Source organism: Chelonia mydas, chromosome 7 (assembly GCF_015237465.2).
Source record: "Chelonia mydas isolate rCheMyd1 chromosome 7, rCheMyd1.pri.v2, whole genome shotgun sequence".
Taxonomy (NCBI): domain Eukaryota; kingdom Metazoa; phylum Chordata; order Testudines; family Cheloniidae; genus Chelonia; species Chelonia mydas.
This window is the reverse complement of record NC_057853.1, coordinates 11,549,431-11,572,929: the sequence shown is the minus strand read 5'-3', so window position 1 is coordinate 11,572,929 and position 23,499 is coordinate 11,549,431. Positions and strand designations below refer to the sequence as shown.

Here is a 23,499-nt window from a genome sequence, read left to right as displayed (position 1 = left end):
TGTTACAGCAGCCAGGGCTCATGGAATGGGAACCAGGGTCGGGCTATTTAGTGTGGCTACTTAAAGTGGCCCAAAGGAGCACCTGCACAGGGGGAATTCTCCCTCAGCCTCATTGTAAGAGGTTCACAGCCTCTGTACACCTCTAGAGCAGTAGATTATGGCTGGAATAGAGACTAGAATCCCTCCTAGAAAATGTAAGGCCTACAATTTCTGCCATACTTTAAGCCTGTCTCCCCCTTGAGGGAGGGGGGAGGAAATTTTGTGTGGGCAACTTGCTGTGCTTACAATGAATCAGAACAGCATCTGTAAGCATTTAGATATCAAACTGATTTGCCAGTGTACCAGCAAAAACAAAAACAAAAAACCCCCCATAAGATCTCTCTGAAAAGCAGGCCCTAGAGGGCTCTCCCAAGGTCTCACAGAGGGACACAGGACAATAATCCAGACCTTCCAAAAAGGCTAGGCCCAAGATAGATGTCATGCACCTATGTGAAGTCAATAAGGACATCTAGGCACAATGGTGGGAGTTATGGATAGAGGGTCAAATCTGCCTTGCCTGACACATGCAAGTAGCTCTATCGACTTTATTGGGACCATCAGCAAGAATAAAGCAAAAAGGCTTAGCCAGGCCTATAATCTGTAATATTTCCTTCAGTCAGTTTGGGTCACAACTGTAGCATAATACACAAGAACAGCAGGTATAGATCTTAAGTGCATTAAAAAAATGCAACAAACAATACTCACAAAACAGTTTGAAATCTATAATCTAGGATTAGAGCACTGAAGGGACTAATGACATCATTTTAAAGCAGATTGCATTACTATTTGAAGTGTCAACCTTTGGAGCCAAGTATCAGGGGGTAGCCGTGTTAGTCTGTATCCACAAAAACAAGGAATCTGGTGGCACCTTAAAGACTAACAGATTAACTAACTAATCTGTTAGTCTATAACCTTTGAGCAACATGCCAAGACCCAAATTCTGCATTTGAAGAGATGGGGTTAATTACAATAGGAGCCCTAGAGGGGCATTTTAGGGTAGAAAATTAGCTCTAAAGAAGGGCAGATTTAACTAGTTGTCACTGACGTTGGGCCAAAAAAAGCTTTCAGCCATTAGCGTTCTTCCCAGCAAGGCCCCAGATGACCGTAGAGTTTTCGTTATTGCAAACAGTTCATTTTATTTGAATCACTGCATGTGTGCAATCTAAAAAACTAATTAAAGATATAAAACTTCCTTTAGATTGGATTAAGAGTTATCATTTATTTCTCTCCCTTGGGGCAAATATATTTATATTTTTACAGTTCATAGTGAAGTTACATATTTCCAAGAGACAGCGCAGAATGAAAAAGGGAAACAAAGAAATCCTTGCTTTACTAAAAGCCCATAAAAAGGGGACAGATTAGCTTTCAGTCAACCTGAAGCATGCCAAAGAAATAAATCTAACTTTGCAGATCTGGAGAGGAGAGATCCATCTTTGTCTCAGTGGTTTAAATAAAATTTTGACAAGAAACTTAATAATGTGAAAGAGGAAATATGATTTATACAGAACATTTTATAAAAAAATAAAAAATTGCAGCAACCCATAAACCTCAGAGATTATAGTTGTGTTTCAAGCTAAAAATAAAAACTAATGGTTAAATCCAGCAGCCAGTTCTATTGCAGAAAGCATAGCAAGATGCCAGCATTTCAAAAGTTTAGCTTGGATGAGAATATGCAAGTTTCTAAAATAGCACCAATCTTACAGAAGGGGCTTTATTCTCCACTGCCTTACACCAGTTTTATGCCTGTGCACCTGCATAAAGCTAGGTAAAATGGTGGAAAATATTCTGCAAACACCAGGCTCCAAACCCAACCATGCGAATCACTACACAAAAGTGTCTCTCCTACACCCTGGTGTTTTTGAACCATACAATGTACACTTAGATGGACATCTAAACCCCGAAGGGACCTGCTTCAAAGGTGGGTTGCAGAGAGGGAGAGAGTTCAGGACATGTTTGGGAGTCATGGCTGGTGCCTCTTGTGGCAGAAGCCTCATGGAGACATTTGAGGAGCAAGGTTTAGCAAAAATAACTTGGACTTTCACTGCTTAAAGAGGTGAATTTCACTCAGCTGGAATTGCAAATGGTCCAGAATGGTAATTGCAAATGGTAAGTGGTCCAGAAATATTCACTAATGGGCCCTGTGGCTGAGACAATTCCCATAGGAACTTTTAAGAATATATTCCATTTTCCCCACTCATTTACTTTGATCCTATCAACATCCAATCTTTTGGTTGTTTACTCAAGATGAAGTTCTGACCCTTGGCTGGGTTCCCCTGAGCAAGACTTTGCACACTCCTAATTTACTAGCAGGATGGTGTACATTAGCATTCCCACATTAAGAGGGGCTAACAAAATATCCCGGGTTCTTCTGTTGGAGTTTTACTCCTCCTTTTTAGGTAATGGGGTCTTGTCTTCTCAATCCTTCTTGGCATGAGGTCTGACTCCCAAGCAACCCAAGCTGCCATGCAGAGATGAGCACGGCTAATCTAGCTTGTCTAGTGGTCAGTTTTTGAAAGCTAATCTAGGATGTCTATATCCCATACCTTTATGTTTGGTTTTAACTAAGGCTGTAGTTTCAAACATCTGATTATAGTCCCTCATCTGATGATCACTTCTTTTGTTTCTCTTGAGTTGAAGACACATGTTTAATTGTGGGAGAAGAAAGCACCTCTAGAATTTCCATGAGAAAAAGTCCACTATGTATGTCCAATTTTATAAAGCGTATAGTCATGTCATTGAGAATTTGACAATGACAATGGTTGAATATCTTCATAACAAGTGCTTTCAGTCCAGCTGAGAAATCACTAATGTGTGTGAAGAACTGAACCAAAAAACTGAAAGTATTATAGAGAGAGAATTCCCACTCTGGCCAACTTATTTAAAAAAGAAAAAAGAAAAATTGGGATGGAGAGGAGGAAAGGAGATATATGCAATCTACATGTGTCACTGTTTCTGAAGACATCAGCCTCAAGTGACATACATTGGGGTAATTTCAGTTTTAGAAGCTACTCCTGAAGAGCTGCAGTTTAAATGCATTGAAAACTTGCAAAGTGGTATTTAAAAGATCTATCTTTGCTAAAAAGTCCCCTTGAAACATGCTAACCTTTAAATCTTTTAAGCTGTCCACCCTGAAAGATTGGTTATGCAAATGTACTTAAGGTTTTAACTTTAAACACAAGTCAATAATCACCTGAAGATTTCTGGGCAGCAAATAATGAGTTTAACCAACCTGTTGAATAATCTAAATGCGAGATCATTTTGAGAGTACTTATTGACAAGGCCTTCAAAAATGTTCTTCTTTAATGCCTGATTGACTACCTCAGCTTTCACCTTTAACATAACAAGGCTCCAGTGAACTAGGATTGTGATAAATGGAATTTTCAGCCCTTCCAAAATCCAGTTCGTCGCAGCAAGAAGATTTAGTATCTTTGCAATAAAAGATTATCTCCTCTTGTGGGAGAGATTTCTCTAAGAGATACAAGGTTAGAAATGCATTGTAATGCCCTTTGCGTCTTGTACCATCTACACTTTGAACACCTGGGTGTCATGCACATGTGCAATTCAAACTCCAGTAATAAGGCTCTTGAAAGCGGGAAAGAAGCCTTTTTTCAGTGTTTTCTATGAATATTCAATACATCAATGCTCCCCTCACTTTGAGATACATCCTACTTCAATTATTCACAGGATGACTGAGTTTTGACTAGACACTATGGTGGAACTAACTCATGCAGAAATATCACGGAAGGACCTCAGTGTAGTTGAATCAAAGCAGTTCTGCTGTACAGAAGTGGTCCGCTGCAAAGCTAGAGCACATGGGAATTCACACCTCCTGGGCTGGGCTCCATGCCAGCTCCACATAGGCCAGCATGGGGTGCGAGTGATGGCAGAAGAGGGCCTAGCGAGTGATGGAGTAGCAAATGCAGTCGATGCGTGATCTGCAGTTCTGCAAATCCTAGTGGTCACAAGTCGTATGTTGTGGTCTGGAGGTTGCAATAGTGGCTGCATCACTGTCCTGCATCCACGTGATTGTTTGGGGGTAGATTCTGTCCCTGTGCCTTCAGACAAAGATCATTTATCAAGACTAGTCAGTTTCCCTAGGAATCTATTTAGAATTCAATCCACTTTGCTCATTCATCTCAATCTCATGTTAATGGCGCTACTGTTCTATCAATCAATAGATGGATACAGGTCTCAACCTAATTGGGTGATGGATCAAAAAAAAAAAAAAAAAAAAAAAAGAGTTCCTATTTGTGGTCTCCAACCAGGGACCTCAATCTCCTGTCATGTGCTTCCAAAATGGAGGCCTTGAAAAATCCAATATTTGATCTCTTTGTAGTTCATTCCTTCGATTCCTATTTATGACTGAAAGGAACATCTTACCTCATATGCTCGGCAACACCTCATATTACCCAGACATTTAGAATGAAACATCTAAGAGCTTATATGAAGTTTCTTCACAATACACCTGTGTTCAGGGTAAGTTGTCAGAGAAGTGAATTTTGAACAGCAAAACCATTTTCCTTTTCTACTCCAGTACTTAGATTGTTAGCTCTTGGATAGGACCATCTTTTGTGATGTGTTTTTATAGTACTTAGCATGGTGAGGCCCTGATACAGACAGGATCCCCTGGGCTCTACTGTGCTACAAATAAATAGCATTTATAATGATTACATAATACTCTTTCCATGGATCCAGGACTATGCATCACTTACTAGCAGCTTTTTTGAAAGTTGCATCCTCAGCCTTCCAAGATAGTGCTGTTATATCCCTTCTGACACGGACCTCTGGAATGCAAAAAGCAGAACTACCTAAAACTTGTCAGCACTGGTAAAAAATATGCCTACCAGTTCCCTGGGGCTGTAGAGATTCATGAAGTGGGATATTGTCAGGGCTGGGCCATGGGCAACCTGTATGTACCAGTCAGCTGCTTGGTGGCAGTCAGGAGACAAGTGGAGGGGCCAGGATCAAGCCAGATCAGAATGCCAAGAAGTCAGAGTCAGGATCCAAGTTACAGATAGCAAGCAAATAGCAAAGTCAGGGACAACCCAGATTTAGAAGCCAGAGTGTCTAAGATCTACAACAAGCAAGATCTGCAGCAGAAGCAAGCATGAATGCTGCATTGTTACTCAGACACCTCCCAGTATTGGCTTCCTGATTTTAGCACTAGCCGCAGTCAATCAGGGGGCCATGAGAAGTCGATACTCAGGCCCCGCTGGGTGACACATCTACAGAGCCTACCTTCATAGGTTTCTCTGGTGAAAACCCACTCTAAGCTTCCAGTGATGATGCAAAAGTGTCAACAGCCCCAACCATGCCCCCATGGTTGTGGGTTCTAGTCCCACAAGTTCTTGTAAAAGCCCTCTCTAGATTGGAAACTACCATCATCAAGTGCAAACCCATCCATGCTTTTTGAATGAGGTGAAAACATATCATCACTCCCAATGGACAGAAAAATGTGTCTTCTACAGGGTTTCTGAGGGCAATATTTCTGTATCACTAACACGTTCACTGAAGGGTGTAAGGCCCCTTCTCTTTAGCACAGGCTTCACCTTCATGGTTTTTGTGATCTGTGTCCAGTACTATGACCTGGCTCTGAGCAAGCCTTTGTTTTACCTTCCCAGTTTCAGATGTCATTGGCCTGCCCTGGTGAAGAAAACAGGTCATGGAAATTCCACTAATAACTGTCCAGCTCATTCTTATAAATAATGGGGATTGGAAATAAGCAGCAGGCAGTAATAAGATTAAGAAGCAGAAGTCTTCCTAAATATCAATAATAAAAGGATAAGGAAAGCAATACAGAAAATATAGGACATAGGTGTAGCAATTAATTGCTACCTACCAGGTTTTCTGTGAAGTGTCAGGAGCTCTTTCAGAGTTTCAACTGAGCTAACGAAACACAAGAATTCAGACTTAAGAGCATGAAGGAAGGACTGAGTGTTATGAGATAATGATGTCTGGTGTAGAAGCATTAGCTAAAGATGTGGTGCAGCAACTGTCACCTGCCTCAGAGCTTCGTTAAGACTAATGAGCATCTCACGGAAGCCAAAAGATGTCAGATACTTGCACTCTCCATTCCACATCGTAACCTTACACCTTATTTTCCCCTACCCTCCTCAGAGCAAAGGACTAGCTTTCCTGAGGCTCTGTGGACCAGAGACTGCCTATGGAGTTGAAGAATGGCAGATTGCATAGTGGCTTTATGATGCAGATGAATGAGTCTAATCTGAGACTTGCAAACAAGGAGTGAGATAAGCAGGATTTGTACCTCAGCGCATTCACTGAACTGAGTCACTTCACTTATTGTTTATTTTTATATTTTCTACCTTTTCTTTTAAGGAAAAAAAATCTCTGTGAAAAACTACTACGTAAACTATTCCAGTGTTTTAAAAGCATACGGGGCACCCAGGAGACCAAACACAGTTTGTGCGTTAACTCTGTTAGTATTTAGGATTTTCAAAATAGAACACTGTATGATGCGTCCCATGGATTGAAGCAGCCCTTTTGAAGCCACTCCAGCTTATCAGTTAAATATGTATTGATTTTTTTAAACAAATGTATTATTAATTAGGCAATAGAGCAGAATATCTCCTTTGGAAATGTTCCAGCCTGTCATTGAAATACACATGAAGGATGCCATCCAGAACAAATCCCCGAACAAATGCAATTGGAGGATTTCACTCAGCAAGCGCAAGGGCTAATCTTTCAAGAAAAATACATTGGGACAGATTCGCTACTCCATTCAGCTTCTGCTGAGCACAGCAGAGTGGATAAGGACTGTCTGGGAGCTCCTAATGGATACTTGATTCTCTTCCTGATCCCAACCCCAGACACACTTAGAGCAGCCAGAGGGCTGCTCTATCTTGTACCAACACTGTACGTTCCCCAAGGGATCATCCATCAAAGTGGGGGATTGCCAGAGCAGACTCCATCCATGCTTCTTCCCCCAGGGGACTGCCCCACACTTGAGGAATCCCCAGCAGAGAGCTTGCAGATGGTCATCACTCCCTTTGTGCTACTTGAGAAACAGAATTTAAAAAAAAAAAAATCAAAGGTGGTTCTTTTTTAAATTACAAACTTAAGGCCTGGTCCTGTGCCCCTTCTCTGCTGGGAGCTGTCTCTCTCTCCAACAAGAGTCAGCACCCCGATCTTCTATGCAGCATGGCATATGATGTGCCACAATCCATTCCTCTTTGTTCATGGATATAACTTCAAATAAGATTGACTCCCTGTTTTAGGAATTTGTGGAGGGAAATCTTCACGGGCTGAGTCCCCAGACCTTCCTGTAGTTATATAGTTTAATAGCAACTAGCAAAGTGAAACAGATGCAGGAAAAATATGCAGGTTAAGAACAAGTGGCCTAATGGGGAGGGAAAATGCCCATTACTTAGTGAAGGGGGAAAGCAAATGATTTAAATTCCAGACTGGCTAATAGGAGCAGCAGGAGGACCAGAGCACAACTTGACCTGATTGTTTAAAGAGCAGACACTGTTAAACAGAGAATTTTTTTGAGCTATGGAATCGAAGAGAAGAAGTTGGAGCAGCCTTGTCTGGGATCCTCAGGTAAAGCACAGGCAGAACTGTTGGCACAAGGCTCATGACTTTATTACAGACACACCCATTGAAACAAGACAGGCCTTGGGCCCGACTATCCACTGCCACGCTCCTGAGATGTGCTCCTAAGCTGCAACTAAGCAACGTTCAGTTCAGCTGAGGTGGGGAGAGTTCAAATGTGTCCCTGGCATTTTCCCAATCCTGAAGCCACACAGTGCAGGGATAGTCCCCCAGCACATACAAGAACAGTCTCTTGTAACTAGTGTCAGCTGCCAACAGCTGTTCTGATGGGTGAGGTTTACCAGGGTGCCCTGGCCTCACCCTGTGAACCTGTCACTGAGGATGGTTGCCACTGCAGTCTCCAAAGAAGCTGCGTACCACTCAATGATCCCCCTCCACAGAGACCTTCTGGGAGCTACTTTGCATCAGGATTGGAGACCAGAGTATAGCCCAGGTTTAGGGTCCTTTTTTAGCTATTTATACCTGTACAAGGTGCGTGTAAAGGGCAACCAAATCAGAAAACTAGCATTTACTCCCACTTCAGACAAGTGGGAAGGATGACAAGCTTCAGAGCAGTGGAGCATCAGGCCCTCAGACCATCTGGCAAAGGAAGTGCCAAGCATAAGCCTGGCCTTACAGCACAGGACACATTCCACTCTTAGCTGTGCCCATGCAGCCTCATTGACATACGCATTGCCGGGTCTGAGAGGTAACGCAGGCCATCCGAGAGTGTCACAAATGAACAAAACGTGGCACATCTGTGTTTTGTGGCAGATCACATGATAATTAACAGATAATACTTATTAACAATAACACCCGCTGTAAAGGATTTTTTCCCTGTGAATTCAATAAAACAGTTTTTCAAAAAGAGGGAAAACCAAATGCTACCCTCAAACCCCCCTCCCCCCCCCCACACACGTGATTGGCAGGGTTTAAGCCTTGGACCTTCTATTTGAATTCCAGTAGAAACTGCTAGCTTTTCTGTGGCTCCATCACTAGGGAGATGTGACACACTCAACCAGTGGCTTACGCAGCTATTGGGTAAACGGCTGCAAAATATTGGGATCAAGAACGCCAGTTCTGGAAAGGGAATGTCGTCTAGTGACCGGAGCAGCAGTGGTAGACTAGACAGGCAAGCACACTGATTTGGCATGTTCATTCTGAAAGGTGGAGCTTTGGGTCTGTCATATTAGAGACCCGGTTCTGTTCTCAGGGCTGTCAGACATGACCTTGTGCAGCCTCTGTTAGCTTATTTGTACGAGAAGGGATGCATTACTTGACTGCCTTCTAGGAGAGGGGGAAGAGGCGGCTTTACTCTGTGATTGTGGCTTTGAAGTGAATAGATAAAGACTCTGGAGCAGAGGGAAGATCTGACCTCCTAGCACCTGCCTCTCAGGTATGGGGTGAGTGCCATGTCTGCAAAAGATTGTCTGCCTTTGCCTCCATCTTTGGGTATGTGGGGGCACAGGGGTGTGATATGCTGAGCAAAGAGGTAGGCAGGACTTGGAAGCCTACAGCCCCATATGTTAAGAAGCCCACCTCCTTTGCACGTTTGGTGAGAGAGGTCAGAGGAAGAATAAGGAAGGAGAGTCTCCCATCATGTGGTCCCTGGGGATTACGTATGCCAGGATAAGGTACTGAAATCGCCTCTGCAGTGCTGGTCTGCCATGGGGCCAAGGATTCCTCCACCCACTCCCCTCCAAGGGCCCATTGCACAGGAATGGATGTTAGTTGTAGGGTTGACCTGTCAGTCCAGATTCAGCCTTGAAATATGAATTTCCTTGATGGATTAAGTCATGCCCTTAGCATAATCTTAATGCACTTTTCGTGTGTGTGGGGTGGAGGGGGGTTAAATCATACACAGCTACTGTGAACAGGATTCTTGAAATACAGAGTAAATATAACTACCACCTCGTTATCCTGTTTAAAAGGTATATAAATTAATTTGAACTCTAACTGGAAATACTGAGGCAGTGACTAAGCCTGAAATGTAGTGCTTTTCAATTACACTGAGAAATTGGGCTTTTGAATTTCAAATTACACAAGGCAAGGAAGGTTCAATGTAATCCACGCAAAGAGATACATTTGCCAATTTCACAGCGCTCTATGTTAGTGTGAAACAGCTAAGAGGTGGGCAGTGACAACGTAATGTTGTCTGTTGGTGCCCTCCAGGGGCCAAGCTGTGTATAGTATCCAGTCAAGCACAAGCAACTTTCAAGTGTTCAAGCAAAATGTAACAAATATTGTACATTATTAACATGATTTAGAACAGAGCAACTGCTCATGTTCATTCATTGGGGGAGGGATAGCTCAGTGGTTTGAGCATTGGCCTGCTAAACCTAGGGTTGTGAGTTCAATCCTTGAGGGGGCCATTTGGGGCAAAAATTGGGGATTGGTCCTGCTTTGAGCAGGGGGTTGGACTAGATGACCTCCTGAGGTCCTTTCCAACCCTGATATTCTATGATTGTAACCCTTGGAGGATAGGCACTCTCACAAGGGCTATACTAAAGCTAGGGAGGGATTTATTGGCTTCCTCTTTAAAAAAAGAACAAAAAAACCCACAACTTGTGTCCCATCCTTCCGCCCCCTCCCTTTTTTGCATTTAAAACATGAAGGGACAGACCCACACCTCGCTATGACCCCTTTGCGCCACACACAATCGCAATCCCAGGACTTTGTCTGAAACCCACTGGAAAAGAACAGATTTCCATTGCCTTCATGGGCTTTAGAACAGGCACCCTTAAACTCCGAGGAGTGCAGGGAGGGTGACCAGATGTCCCAATTTTAGACACAGTCCTGATATTTGGGGCTTTGTCTTATATACATACCTGTTATCCCCCCACCCCATCCTGATTGCTTTCTGGTCACCCTAATGCAGGTACTACTCATCCCTGATCTCCCCAGCACCACACACACTATAGCTGCCCTGGAAGAAGAACTGCAAAAGGGGTCAAGGTGGGGCCAGCACAACAGGGGCTCAATCTGCTCCAGCCATAGAGCAAATCCCAGTGCACAAGATACAGCACTGAAGGAGAGAGCTACCTCACAGCAGCACAAGCTTTCCAGTGCTCCTAGTGGGTCAGCACAAATCCATACTCCCTTCCCCCTCAACACAGACAGGCCTGTGCTCTACCTTCACTGATGTGTATTATATTTAATGACCGTGGGAGTGAAAGGAGGTACGTTATGAGGACATAATTACATTTGTGCCTGAGATAATTAATGGATCACATGATTCACCCTATATGCATTATGAAAGCCATTCGCCAGAACAATGAATTTTGTCATCTTCTGAAATCTCCTGCAAAAGTGACAACTCCACTGAGATATAATTTCTGAATAGAAACTCCATATTTTAATTAAGCAGAGTGTAGTGAGTCCTTACTGCACTAAAGATGCAAAGTCTTAAGATCTGTCAGCGCCAGTATTACCATGTTACAAATTCTTCTGAAAACAACTTAAACCACCAGCTGTCTGCTCCCATCTTTCCTGGGAGCAGGTAGTGGTTCATTGACAGTGCTTCTGTACAATCACTTTTATACTGAAGAAATAAAATATGAATGCAAGAGCTCACAGAGAGTAGCAGAAATTGTTTGCAATATGCAAAGGAGGATTCGGTATGACTCTCCGAGCCAGCATCCTCCATACCATTAAACATGTTTCTGCAGCTACTTACACATTTCTAATATGAGGTTTATTGGCTAATGTTGATATTTTATCAAATACCTAAGCCGTAATTAAGAGACAAGGGGCAGATGCTGTCACCTTTACTCTTGAGTAGTTCCATTAAAGCAATGGCACTACTCATGCTGTCAGGTACTACTCCAGGGACCATCTTTTTATTTGTGTTTGTGCAGTGCCTGGCACAGTGGGGGCCTGGTCCGTGGCTGAGATTCCTAGCCATGACTGTAATAAATAATTGTGAAACAGGGTAGGAGAATTATCTCTGAGCTGCCTCCCGTTGACTTAAAGGAGCTTTGGATCAGGTCCTCTAGCACCAAATGCAAAACATAATTTACATTGTGGGCATCATGGAGACAAAGAGGAGGAAACTCCGCATTTAAAAAACAAAATAAGTTTCATCATCATTCCTTCACTGAAGCAGAAAAATATGTTTTAATGGAGGTTTAACTTTCCCCAACATCTATTGCTTGATATGAAGTGGACACTGTATTCTGATTAACCTAGTAGCTTTCAAGTACAATATATGACTGAGCAGTTTATCTATTATCTTGATCTGTCAGTGCCTGCTAACTGCTCTTGGCCCACTAGGCACCTACATTTCAAAGGGAGATTTTACATTTAATAAAAGTTACAACTGGATTGTGACCTGGTGGACAGAGGATAAAAATTAATGGACATAGTTCTCAGGTCCAGATCCTCTTAAAATTGCTTTATTGCACTGGAGTGGTACAAAGTGACCTTAAAGCTCCCATATAATGGCAGATGGGGATTCAGGCACAGGCAGTATGTGATGAGCAGATGGGGCTGCAGCTGGAGCTCATGGCACTCTCGTGATCCATGTCGATATAGCCCATGCTTACACAGCGTAGCTCTGTCCCCTTTTAGTGGCTAGACCAAAGGTTTGAGAGTCTGCTCTAGCCTTTGAACTAACAGAGCTGGGTCTTTTAGTGCAGGCAGTACAGTCTCATGCCTTTAGATCCGGAAGTTCTTGGTTCAATTTCAGTTGCGGATGACACACCAAGGACATCATGTTACACCATGCTACACAATGGCCCCTGGGAGATTATTATAATCCAGCAGAAGTTAGAGCTGCATAAGGACTGTTGTCTCTTGAGCCAGGACCAGTTCAGCCCCTGACTAGCAGGACCGGCTCTGGGCACCAGCCAAGCAAGCATGTACTTGGGGCAGCACAATTCCAGCGGCGGCCTTCCGGCCACCTCTCTTTTTTGGGGGGGTATGCGGGGGGTGGCACGCTTACTTGGGCAGTCGTGCTCTCAGAGCTTGGGGCAGCAAAGAGCCTAGAGCCGGCCCTGCTGACTAGGGCAGGTGGAAAGGTAGCATCAAGTCACCTTAGCCTCCCCTCCCTCATCTGCACCAAGTTCCGCTCTACTGCAGCGGATAATTGCGCCTTCAGTGAGGAGAATCCAAAATATCTCTGACATAATTAATAGCAGAAAATTGTTCTGCATCTTCTTCCACCTGCCAGTTACATGCTGAAATGGAGTCCAGGGAACCACTGAAGATCAGCTTGATGCAATTATGATTTATGATCAACAATCCAACGCCAATAGCATTCCCCACTCTCGAGGGCAAGGATTACAAATGGAGGACCTGTAGCGATGCTGACACAATGTCAATGACACAAAGGGTTTAACATGCCCACAGGCTGGAATGTATGCTTCTGATTTGCAGGTTTATTTGACCATACGACTCATGGATGAAAAATGACTTTAGAAGGCAGACTGGTGGGCATTTAGCAGCACAGGCTTCTCTTCTTCCTTAGCTTTGTTTGTTTTGCTCCCCTGGGATCCTTTCCCAGCCTTGCTCCTACTCATGGTTTTGCAAGGTACCTTTGGAGGCGATTTAAATTTGAAAAAGCAGCTAAGGTCCTGGCATTGTTTGCTGGCATCTAAGAGTGCAAAGAAAAAGTTCCGTATTCAGCACTTTGTGACCCTATCTACACTTCCAGATTCTCAGCTGATGTAAGTCAATGCAGGGTCACTGACCTAGGAGTCAAGACTTCCGGTGTGCTTCACTAGAAGAGGCCAAATCTTGCCTGGTTGCTATTCATAGGGTCCCTCTTAGGCATCCAGTGCTGGGCCAGGATTCCAAGCTGGTGCTCAGGAAAGTATTAGGGGGCAAAGCTAGCTAATCTGCTAGTCAGCACACCATGGCCTCAAAAAGTCTGGCCTGACCATGACCCTAGGCAAGTGATGCACATGTTGCCTTCTGTAAAGGAGCAGTAGTTTGTGTTCCACTGAGCAGCTTGCCAGCCTAAACTGAGCGATCCTCCGTGTCTGTTCAACAATATGCTATCAGAACTCATCAATTAATAAATCTCAGAGCTGTTGGACTACCCAAAACGATACAGGTATAACTAGCTCAGCTGGACATTAGTGCAATCTGTAATTCAGTGATTTTACTACTGTGAAACATTTTGGTGAGAAAAGCAGAATCCCTCAGTGTCCCGCAGGTGGCATGGTTTTCTTGTATAAATATTCTACTTCTAATGTAGACTTAGTGCTATGACCCTGATCTAGCGCATTGCAAGAAAGCCTTACAGGTTAAGTGTAGACTTGTTGAATGCTTTGTTCAGTTCCACTGATTTAAACAATAGCTGCATATCCAGAGATTGTGTTGGATTCGGTCTGGAAAGCACTGAAAAGAAAACATTAATGCCACATACATACTACAAGATGAGCTAACAAAGGAAGATTACCAATGAAATATGCATACAGCATTGAAATGAGAAATGTAGGATATTAAGGCTTATGAAAGGCATTGCTCATTCATAGAGAAGGAAGCAATAATAGCTAACAGAAGGCAATAAAGAAGAAATCAAGCAGTGCTCATCCCTACAAGTTCAGACCCCTATAGTTCTGTTCAACTGCTTTTTCAATGCAAAGCATTATATCACATGACATTGGTCATGTTAGAGCAACAAAACATTTTGGCCATAGCAATGTGTATTCAGGGAGCCTTGGTATAGGGGTCCTGGTCGAATTTTTCAAAAGTAATTAGTGATTTTGGATCCCCAGCTTCAAAAATCTTTAAGGAAGGTGAGTGCTCAGTATTTTCCAGAAATTAGGCCTTTTAAGATATTTCAATTTGGGCAACAAAAGATTGAGGCACCCAAAAAATTATTAGTCACTTTTGAAAATTTAACCCTAAAACCCACATGTACCAACAGGTATGAAATATTACATGGTGAAATATAATGGTATTAAGACCACAATCAAACTAAGCAGATAGACACAATTTTAAGCATATGCTTAAGTGCTTTGCTAGATCAGGGCTTAATTATAGCTTAGGAACGGTCTTAGATGAAATACTACAAATCACACATGGGACCTGAACGACACTGAATGGAACAAAAATAGAGTAAAAACAAAACCAGAAAAATATATTGGAGGCCTCTGAAATTTGTTAACAGTTCTGTCCTTTCAACATTTGCTATCATGGTAAAGGCTCACTAGAGCCCTTTCTCCGCATGTTCAATAAGTATGAATTTTCATAATGGAAATCTGATTGGGTGAAATACCTGTTTAAATTTAAAAAAAAACCTGATTCTTGTAGCAATTCAGTAGAGCCAAAAGAGTCATACTGTGCTTTAGGTCCTGAAAGGAAGTTGCTTAATATAATTGCCAATGGAAAAACCATTTGTGGTCACAGTCTGTTGCTTTTCAGGGTTTACATCAGCTTTTCAAAAAGAGCTCTCTCTCCTCCAGAGGGATTTTTCGCTCCTGTTGCAGTTTTTTCCCCAGATGCGGAGTTTTCACTCTGCCACCATATTGTGCAAACAGACTCAAGACACCAAGTAGGGGTATGTGAATGCTTTACCGCCTACTGATACAAGCTGTGGTATGTAGCTGCATGAATAAGAGTGGCTTGAAGTGGCTTAAGTGCTTCCTCTCCGATTGAGCCCAGGGGGTTGTCCTGAGTAATTGTTCTTTCATCTCCTGAGCCTTCATCTGCAAATCCCAAAAGGTTCACTTTTATTTCCCATGTGATTCAACATCTATATGAGGCTTTCGGTAGGGATGGTGAGACAACACAAGCTGAAATGGCATCAGTATCACCCAGCTTCACTACTTCCTGATATCGAACATAATCAGAATCATCTCAAGCTTTTTCAGTGACAAACTGAAATAAGCACCTGATGAAGAGTGTGAAGCGCCAAAGTGTGAAGTGCTTCAAACACACACACACACTGTTGAGGGCACCTTTAGAATGCCTCTTATTTAACATCCAAATAAGCAGGAGGATGAAGAGGGGAGCCACCTTCTATCTAGAATTGGCCAGAAAATTGTACCTCATCCTACTGAGATCAGACCTGGAGACACTGATTCATGAATCCATGACCGCCAGGCTTCATTTTTGCAAGTCATCGTCAGCAGGAATGAAGTGACACACCTTGAAAAAGCTGCAACAAAACACAGCATCCCAGCTGCTTAGCAGCACAGGTTATTGTACGACACTAGTGTTCTGCCCTTTCACAATTATTTAACAGCCTCTCATTCCACTTGGGTCAAGAACTCTAGTGGGGACAATCCCCGTTGCTGCAAACTTTGTCAGTCTGTTTAGAATAGGACATAAGTCTAGTCCCTCCCAAAAACATGCAAATTCCATTGCTTCACCAGCAGCATCTCCCAGGTAAAGTTACATCAACTGTCCTACTACTACGCTGCAATCTCAGTTAAGCAATAGCAACTACCCTCACCGGCTTGCGTCCTCTCACAGCTATGCAGGGTTTTGAGCTGAGTCTGACCCAGTATTGCCACATCCTGCCGATAATCATCTCGTTCTGTGCCTGCTGGTTTCCTGTTCTGTCTCCAGCCAGGTCTTTAATAGTCTCTCCCCTTCCAGGGTAATAAAGAATCTGTTGAACCAGGAGTCCTGGGAGCCTAGCAAAGGATCAACAGTTCCAGGCCACCCCACAGGATCTTGACCCCTTTGTTCTAAAGTCCTTACTTTCCCCTCTGCCATAGACAGTAGGGGAATCCTGCTCTGTCCATTCCCCTGGGTTCCAGCCCAGGGACCCTGACTGAAGCAGCTGGAACCAGTTCCTCCCAGTCCCTTGCTGTTTCTCTGGGCTGTTTCTCACCAATTCCGTAGGCTTTTCCCAGACTCACCTCCTGGTTCTCCCACTTTGGACAGCTGACTTCCTGAGCAGCTTCTTGCCAGTCTGCTGTTGAAGGGTCGCTTCCCAGTAGCCCTTCAGTCTCTCTGGCGGTCATCACACCTTCTGACTTGCAGCCCTTTTATCTCTGCAGCTGTTGTGAGGCCACCCATCAGCCCCAGCTGAGCAGGCTATCAGTTTCTCTATTAACCATTTAGTGGCCGAGACAGCATGCATCGAGGTAGGCAGCATCAAGAAGGAGTTGTCAGAAGCATAATAGATAGTAATAGAAATCTAGGTGTCACATACTGTGATGCTTTCTCAAGGCACCCAATATTATGAGTCACTCGTAACCCCATTTCCCAGTCTCAATGAGAGAAAGACTGGCTGGTGTTAAACTGGGTGTCAGCTACCCATCACTGCAGTCTGTTAGCCACTCAAACAATTTCCTCAGAAGTTCTGCCAATCTTTACTTCACCTTGAAGGTTAATTCTAGGTGCACGCCAACTGCCGAGCCCCCTTGAAGAGCATCCTCCTGTAGTACCCAGCCCCTGTTACTGAACACTCACAGAAATTACCAAAATTCACTGTCTCCAGAGAGACAATACACACATCAGCCTGTTTGGTGAAGCTGAGGATTCACACTCAACTTAATATTGCAGCACTCACATGAATTTATAATAAAACCAAGAATACATTTATTGACCAGATTTCAGTGACGCTGAGTAAGGATCGTAGAAACAGAATTGGTGACAAATAAAACAAATGTATAACACCTTTCTAAGAGACTAAATGTAACTTTAGCAACCTACAATCTTTTGGCTAACGCAGTTTACTCACTCTCAAAGTCTGTCTGCAGAGCTTGCTGGTTTTCAGTCCAAACCAGGATCCGTAATAGTCACAAATCACTCCCCTCCGCCAAGCGTGTTCCTCAGTGAAATAGATAACAAAGGGGTTCTTTTTCCTTCTTCTTATAGCCCAGCAAACCTTTGAAATGAATCCTTTTGAAGTGTACCCCAGAGGAGATTCACTCCCCTGTGGCTGGTTCTCCAGTGTGCCCGCGCCATGCTGCTTTTACACCCACATTAACTTTGTTTTCCTGCTTACTTCACTTGCAAATTTAACTCCCATTGTATTTGACTCACCCTGCTAAATATACATTACAGGCAGGGAGATAACTACCTTCCCTCCTCTGAAAGAAAACCTGTTTCTCCCTATGTTTGGTTACAAACTTTAAAGCATAATATCAGGAAGTGTCCGTAATTCCTCATATAGCGTTAATACATACATTTCACAGTGATATTAATGACCAGTGTGTCACCAACTTTAATTTGATACCCCACACAACATTCTTTATAGATAAATACTATGACAGCAATGTATTTGGTATAGTGAGTTTGTCAGGCCTGTTGGGTTTTGCTGAACTACCAATGGACCTCTGTGTCACACATACTTGGGACCTTTTGCTTCTACAGTTCTTTCTTTCACAGCAGCAAATCATTTTCTGTAGGCCCTGATTCTTCTTTTGGGTGGATTAATATTTTTGATACCACTGAGACCCATGTCATTGCCTCTCTTCTGCATGCATTTCATAGACTCGATATGCCACCATGCCTGTCATTAAGTTGTCATCTGTTTCCATATTTCTTGTTCACTGCCTTAGGGCAAAATTCCCATTCACTTCAGTGGTGCCTTCTATATAGCACCTTATGAGCTTTATGTCGAAGCTACAAGTACATTGATTCTAGTAGGAAAGTATTCATGGATATGCTTATGATTAGTTCAGTTGCCAAATTGTATTTCAAGTGGGAAAGAACATTTGAAGTCTAACAGCCCTCTGAGACTCTAAGAATCACATAGTTCTATGGCTGATATAGGATAACAGTTATAATAACTCAAATGTTTTCACGCAAGGAATAATACGCTATAGCAGGATGAATTATTTCATTTACATAGAGTTTAATAGGGTTTTTATATCTATACTTAGCACCTCTTAAAGAAGAGTAATTGCTAAACAATGTCTGCTGGGATTGCAATATGCCGGAATTCTGCTTGCTCTTCTGGCCCTCGCTTTGAACTCATTAACAAGTCCAACTCTCTTCTATGGAATGTCCACAAATATTAGTTTAAACTCTTCATTTCCTCCTTTCAAAGTCTATGGCCGCCCTTCACTGGCAAAGAGTCCCGCGGAGCTTGGAAAAAGAAATGGGACGATGACTCAAATGTAAAAGTGTCAGCACATCAGTTTCTCCACTGGGACCAAATATAACCAACCAACATATTTTCAAGATAATATTACTTCCAATGAGTTGTATTTTAACATACCACAGAGCTTTCTCAGAGGTTTCCCCCCCTTATACTTTCAGACTCATTCACTGGCAGAGCACTGCCTTGTAGATAATAGGAGCTTTTCTGTAGCCATTATGGTCTGTGGCACAATCTCATTCCCAAAGACTTTTACATTAATATGTGTCCTTCTGAGACCATAATGGATTGGAAGCTCTGATGCTGTGGTACACTACTACAGTCAACCCCTTCATGCCTGTAAATTTTTCAGGAGTGAAAAGGGTGGGGAGAGAAGTAGGAGGAGGGTAGCAGGGAAATTGGGGAAGGTGCCTGCTAGCAAGGCGGGAAACAGGAGAAGGAATCACCCTTCCTTGGAGACACCCTGCCTCCCCCCAGGGGCCGCAGGGACATGCCTGTCACTTCCAGGTGCAGTGCAGGGCCCAGGCAGGTAGAGCGTCTACCTTAGCCCCTCTGCGCCACCAGACTTTTAGCAGCCTAAAATCTCCTGGTTAGGCTTCAATAGCCTCCGGAAGATAGAGCCCGATTCCGGGACACTCCTGGGAAAACTGGGAGGGTTGGCAACCCTACATTTAAATGGCCCAGATGCCCATCAGTAGGCAGCTGATGAGTCACAAGTGCACTGGACCAAGCACCCTCTTAAGATCATGTCAACACACACACACATAGCTCTCATTTGTGCAGGGTTTGAAGTGTGGGGAGGAGGGATCACAGGAAAGGAAGCCTCCTTCCTCTCCCTGGTGCTCTGTCCATTGCTCTACATTCTTCTTGGTTGGTGCAGTGAGAGCTGCCCACCTGTTTCAACCAAGTTTAACCCCTGCACTTGTGTCACGTCTAACATTAGATTGTAGACACTTCAGGGTAAGGAATGTGCCTATCTGTATATCTTGTAAGGCACCTAGCACATTGTGGGCACAGTCATGTGCATCTGTCTTCTCATTTCTCATTGTCAAAACCCTTATGCAAAAGGCTGAAGGGAGAGATATGAATATAGAACATCAAGCATCTTGCACAGGAAACAATTTTCTCTGAACACCACAAAATGTCTTCCTCTAAATATCTGGAGAAAGTATCATCTTCCAAGAGTGAAATGTTGGCATTCCTGCCTTTCATGCTCAGATCATCTAAGTCAGTCATTAGCTAATCTTTTGGCCATATGAGCCCTACAAAGAGAGGCAAAAACCCAACTATAACCCACCAACCAGTTCTATTTTGGCATAATGCAATTCTTTAAGCTTTTCTTAAATCAAGCATTTATTTTTGGACCAATCATTTTCAGTAACATCACTCTCCAGGGATAATACACAGTCCCAGATTCTAATTTAAGATTACAATGAATGAAGTTTTAGAGAGATTGGAACTTTCTGAAAAAATTAAAATATTAAAAATGCAGTGATGTTTCATGATTCATCTTCCATTATTCACTCCTGGTCTAAGTCAGTACAGAGTGAAAATTGTTGACATTTTATATTTCCCAGAGAGATGTTACTTTCTTTCCATCAAATATAAAATATTTTCCCCCCAACATTGCACTGGCTCAGGGCCTAAAATAGCCCATAAAGTCCTGTGTCAATGAAATGTTTAATATCTGATATGTCACAACCCTTCAAGACTTGGAAATGGGAACTTAATACCACTGGAACAAAAGGAAGAGTTTCCATAACCTTTTCTTCTAGACCCAAAAGGCCCTGAGATATTAGGCACTGGAATTACAACATTATTTTGTGTGGAAAAGTTATTTCAGGTTCTCTGTAGAGGTTTCTACAATTATATTAATGAAAGCTTCTCTCTCATTCTAAGGTCTATACAGCTGGATTCAAAGCAATACAAACAGAAGGTCACGAACACATCTATGCCCAAAAAAAGTTTTGCAGATTTTCTAGCACATGCCTGAGATATTTCTTCTAATGCTCGCTGGGAATTTTCCATCAAAATCTTTTTCAATCAAAAATGTGGTTTCTTTTAAATCATGGGAAAATTTCATTTTACCAAAAATGTTTTGATTTTTTTGTTGAAAAATCAAAATGATATATATTTTGTTGTTTCGGGTCATCCGGAATCAAAACATTTTGGTTTGCCCTAAATGGAATATTACTTTTTGGGTCAGTTCAGCATTAATCTGTGTCTGCCTGAGCTGCTACAGTGTCTCATGGGAATTATAGTTTGGATGCTTCAAGACTCCATTCTCCCCAATGGGCCAGGTTCCTTGGCTGGAATACCTGTCTCATGATACCTCACTGGCTGAACATCTGTGATGCATCATGGGAGTCCCATGACCACAGCATCTCATGGGATATGTAGTCCAGCCGGGGAACCTGGCTCATAGAGGAGAATGAGGGCTTGAGACAACTGAAATTCAACTCCCATGAAGCATCACAGCAGCTCAGGAAGACAATTCAATGTTGAACCAAGATGAAACAATACATGTTGCCATTTCTGAATCAGCATTTTCAGAATTTTTCATTGCATGAAAAAATTCAATATTTCAACTTTTTGTACCTTGTGGCAGACCCCTTAAATTTCTCATGTCCAGGTCCACCTGGCCTGGCCCCCAAATGTTTCAAATTAAAATTACCTCCAACACAAAACCTTCATAGCAAAAAGTCCTTCCTCACAGTGTTCTTCTGGGGAGGAGGGATGGTCCATTTCTCTTCCACCACTGGGAAAGGGGGCTCCTTTCCCTCTTGGGGATGAACTGTCCCTTTCCATTTTTTCCACACAGGGAGAACAGGGAGCTTTTTGTGCTGTTTTTCCTGAGGGTTTGTGTCTTGATTAATTGACAGATTGAAAGAGAGTAGGGGATCCTTGCTCCACCTTGCACTGCAAGGCTCCTGGTCCTGATGCCCTTAATCATAGAATAGCGGGGTTGGAAGGGACCTCAGGAGGTCATCTAGTCCAACCCCCTGCTCAAAGCAGGACCAATCCCCAATTTTTGCCCCAGACCCCTAAATTGCCCCCTCAAGAATTGAACTCACAACCCTGGGTTTAGCAGGCCAATGCTCAAACCACTGAGCTATCCCTCCCCCATTAACGTCCTCTCCTCTCCTCTCCCCTCCCCTCCCCAAGACTCAGTCTTCCCCTGGGACCATTTCCTTTCTCCTGCTGTCCCCAGAGAACACTTATTTCTATAAGACTGATTGGCATCTTTGCAGCCACTGTTCTCTTTCCAGGAGAAAAGGCTTCTCACAAATAATATTTATTCCTCTTTATTAAACCAGCTTTCTTCAAAACTTTCAGTGCTTCTTTATGCTCACTTGAAGAACATTATGTATGTGAATGAAATAAGGTGCAAATCTGCTAGGATCAAACATTTCTTTGCTAATGCTGCTGATTTAGAACTAAAATGTACGAGGTAATTCACATCAGATGGAAATTATGTTGACTTACTTTTTTAAAATAAATGTAGAATTGTAGCTAGTCCTTTCCCGACTGCAATATTTTCTGATGGACTCTCCAGTCTCCCATGGACAGAACTCCTTTTCTGTGATTAAATGAAATATACAGAAGCAATTAGTTACTTTACATTCTTTGAAGTTCCAGATACTGTTTCCTTATCTGCATCAGATAAACACACGCATAGGGTCGGTCCCTAATTTGGAAAGAAATACTGGACAAAATCTATATATGAGACCCAGTTTTTTCAAGGGGAAACAATTACAGCAATCAAGGTTTGTCATTTTGTTCTCTCTTTGCCTGGCAGTCTGTTCCTTTGAAGATACCATGACCAAAATGATCTAGATACACCTGTTATTTTTACAAAGGTGCCTCTCTCCTGAAGCAGACCTGAGTGAAATTTCCAGACAGTGTCTAAAGTAACCTTATTCCATGCTCCCATGCATTATAAAAACACAACGCATTGAGACCAAGAGAGCAGCTCACTGAAACCATCCAAACGTGCCTTTGCTAATGGGCCCACTTTATTGCTTTCAGCAAAGGAATGCTATTACATTCCTTAATCCACCTGCAAATCGATGATGATTTTAACTCACTTGCAGCAACAAAATGTGTGTGCATGAATTGTATTACCTGACAAGCCAGCCACCCATACATGATTGATCAGCATCCGTACCTCTGTGTGTCACAATCACAATAGTATGACAATTCTCTTTGTCGTGCTTCAATTTTTGCCCGAGACTAACACAAAACAGGTGTAAATTAAGGGGATAAAAAAACTTAAGGCATCATACCACACACTGAAAAAGGTAGCACTCAAAGAGCCAATAAAAAGGATCCCTAGAGTTCAACACCGAACAGATAAGACTGTCTGAAAAGTCTTCCTCAGCATCTAACGCAGAGAAACAATTTAATAAAAACTTTCATTTATTCTTTCAGATTAAACTATTGGTTGGTGTATGTGACTGCCAGAGAGTTGTTTTGTAGCTTTTCAATACATTGCAACTAAACTATAAAAACGTAAATTCCCCCTTCTTCCAGCTACATTTCTGCAACGATGGAAGTTCAATGTGTGGGCTAGTGCTCAGGATGTAGGGGTTTTAATTAGGCCATTGGGTCAGACTATTAATTATTAGTAGTATTAATTATTGTAGCACCTGGGGCTGGGTTTATAAAAGGCATCTGAAAATCCTACTAACTGCCTATCTGCATTTTAGGCACCTCATTACCTTGGAAAATCTGGCTGCTAGATACCGCAACCCCAGACTGAGGCCCCACTGTGCCAGGTGCTGTACACACACATAGTAAGAGTTTACAGCATCTAAACAGCCAAGACAGTCAAAGGAATATTATCATCCCCATTTGACAGCTTGGAACTAAGGAAGAGAGAGATTAAGTGACTTGCAAAA

The 23,499-nt window shown here is 42.7% G+C and overlaps 2 long non-coding RNA genes across 3 annotated transcripts in view; both read right to left on the bottom strand.

Annotated features, from left to right (window-relative positions):
* LOC122466697 overlaps positions 1–16,511 on the bottom strand; it is a 62,902-nt gene extending 46,391 nt beyond the window's left edge. Inside the window, exons 1-2 of one of the 2 annotated variants that reach the window (XR_006292421.1) lie at positions 16,407–16,511; positions 11,969–15,697 (exon numbers count right to left, since the gene is read on the bottom strand). This is a non-coding gene — a long non-coding RNA (uncharacterized LOC122466697). Of the gene's footprint in view, positions 1–11,968; positions 15,698–16,406 lie in introns of those variants that run through there. The other variant, XR_006292422.1, reaches the window with a different exon arrangement.
* A 1,896-nt stretch (positions 16,512–18,407) lies between these two features.
* LOC122466751 overlaps positions 18,408–23,499 on the bottom strand; it is a 59,258-nt gene continuing 54,166 nt past the window's right edge. The window contains exons 2-3 of the long non-coding RNA XR_006292514.1: positions 22,085–22,178; positions 18,408–18,585 (exon numbers count right to left, since the gene is read on the bottom strand). This is a non-coding gene — a long non-coding RNA (uncharacterized LOC122466751). The remainder of the gene's footprint in view (positions 18,586–22,084; positions 22,179–23,499) is intronic.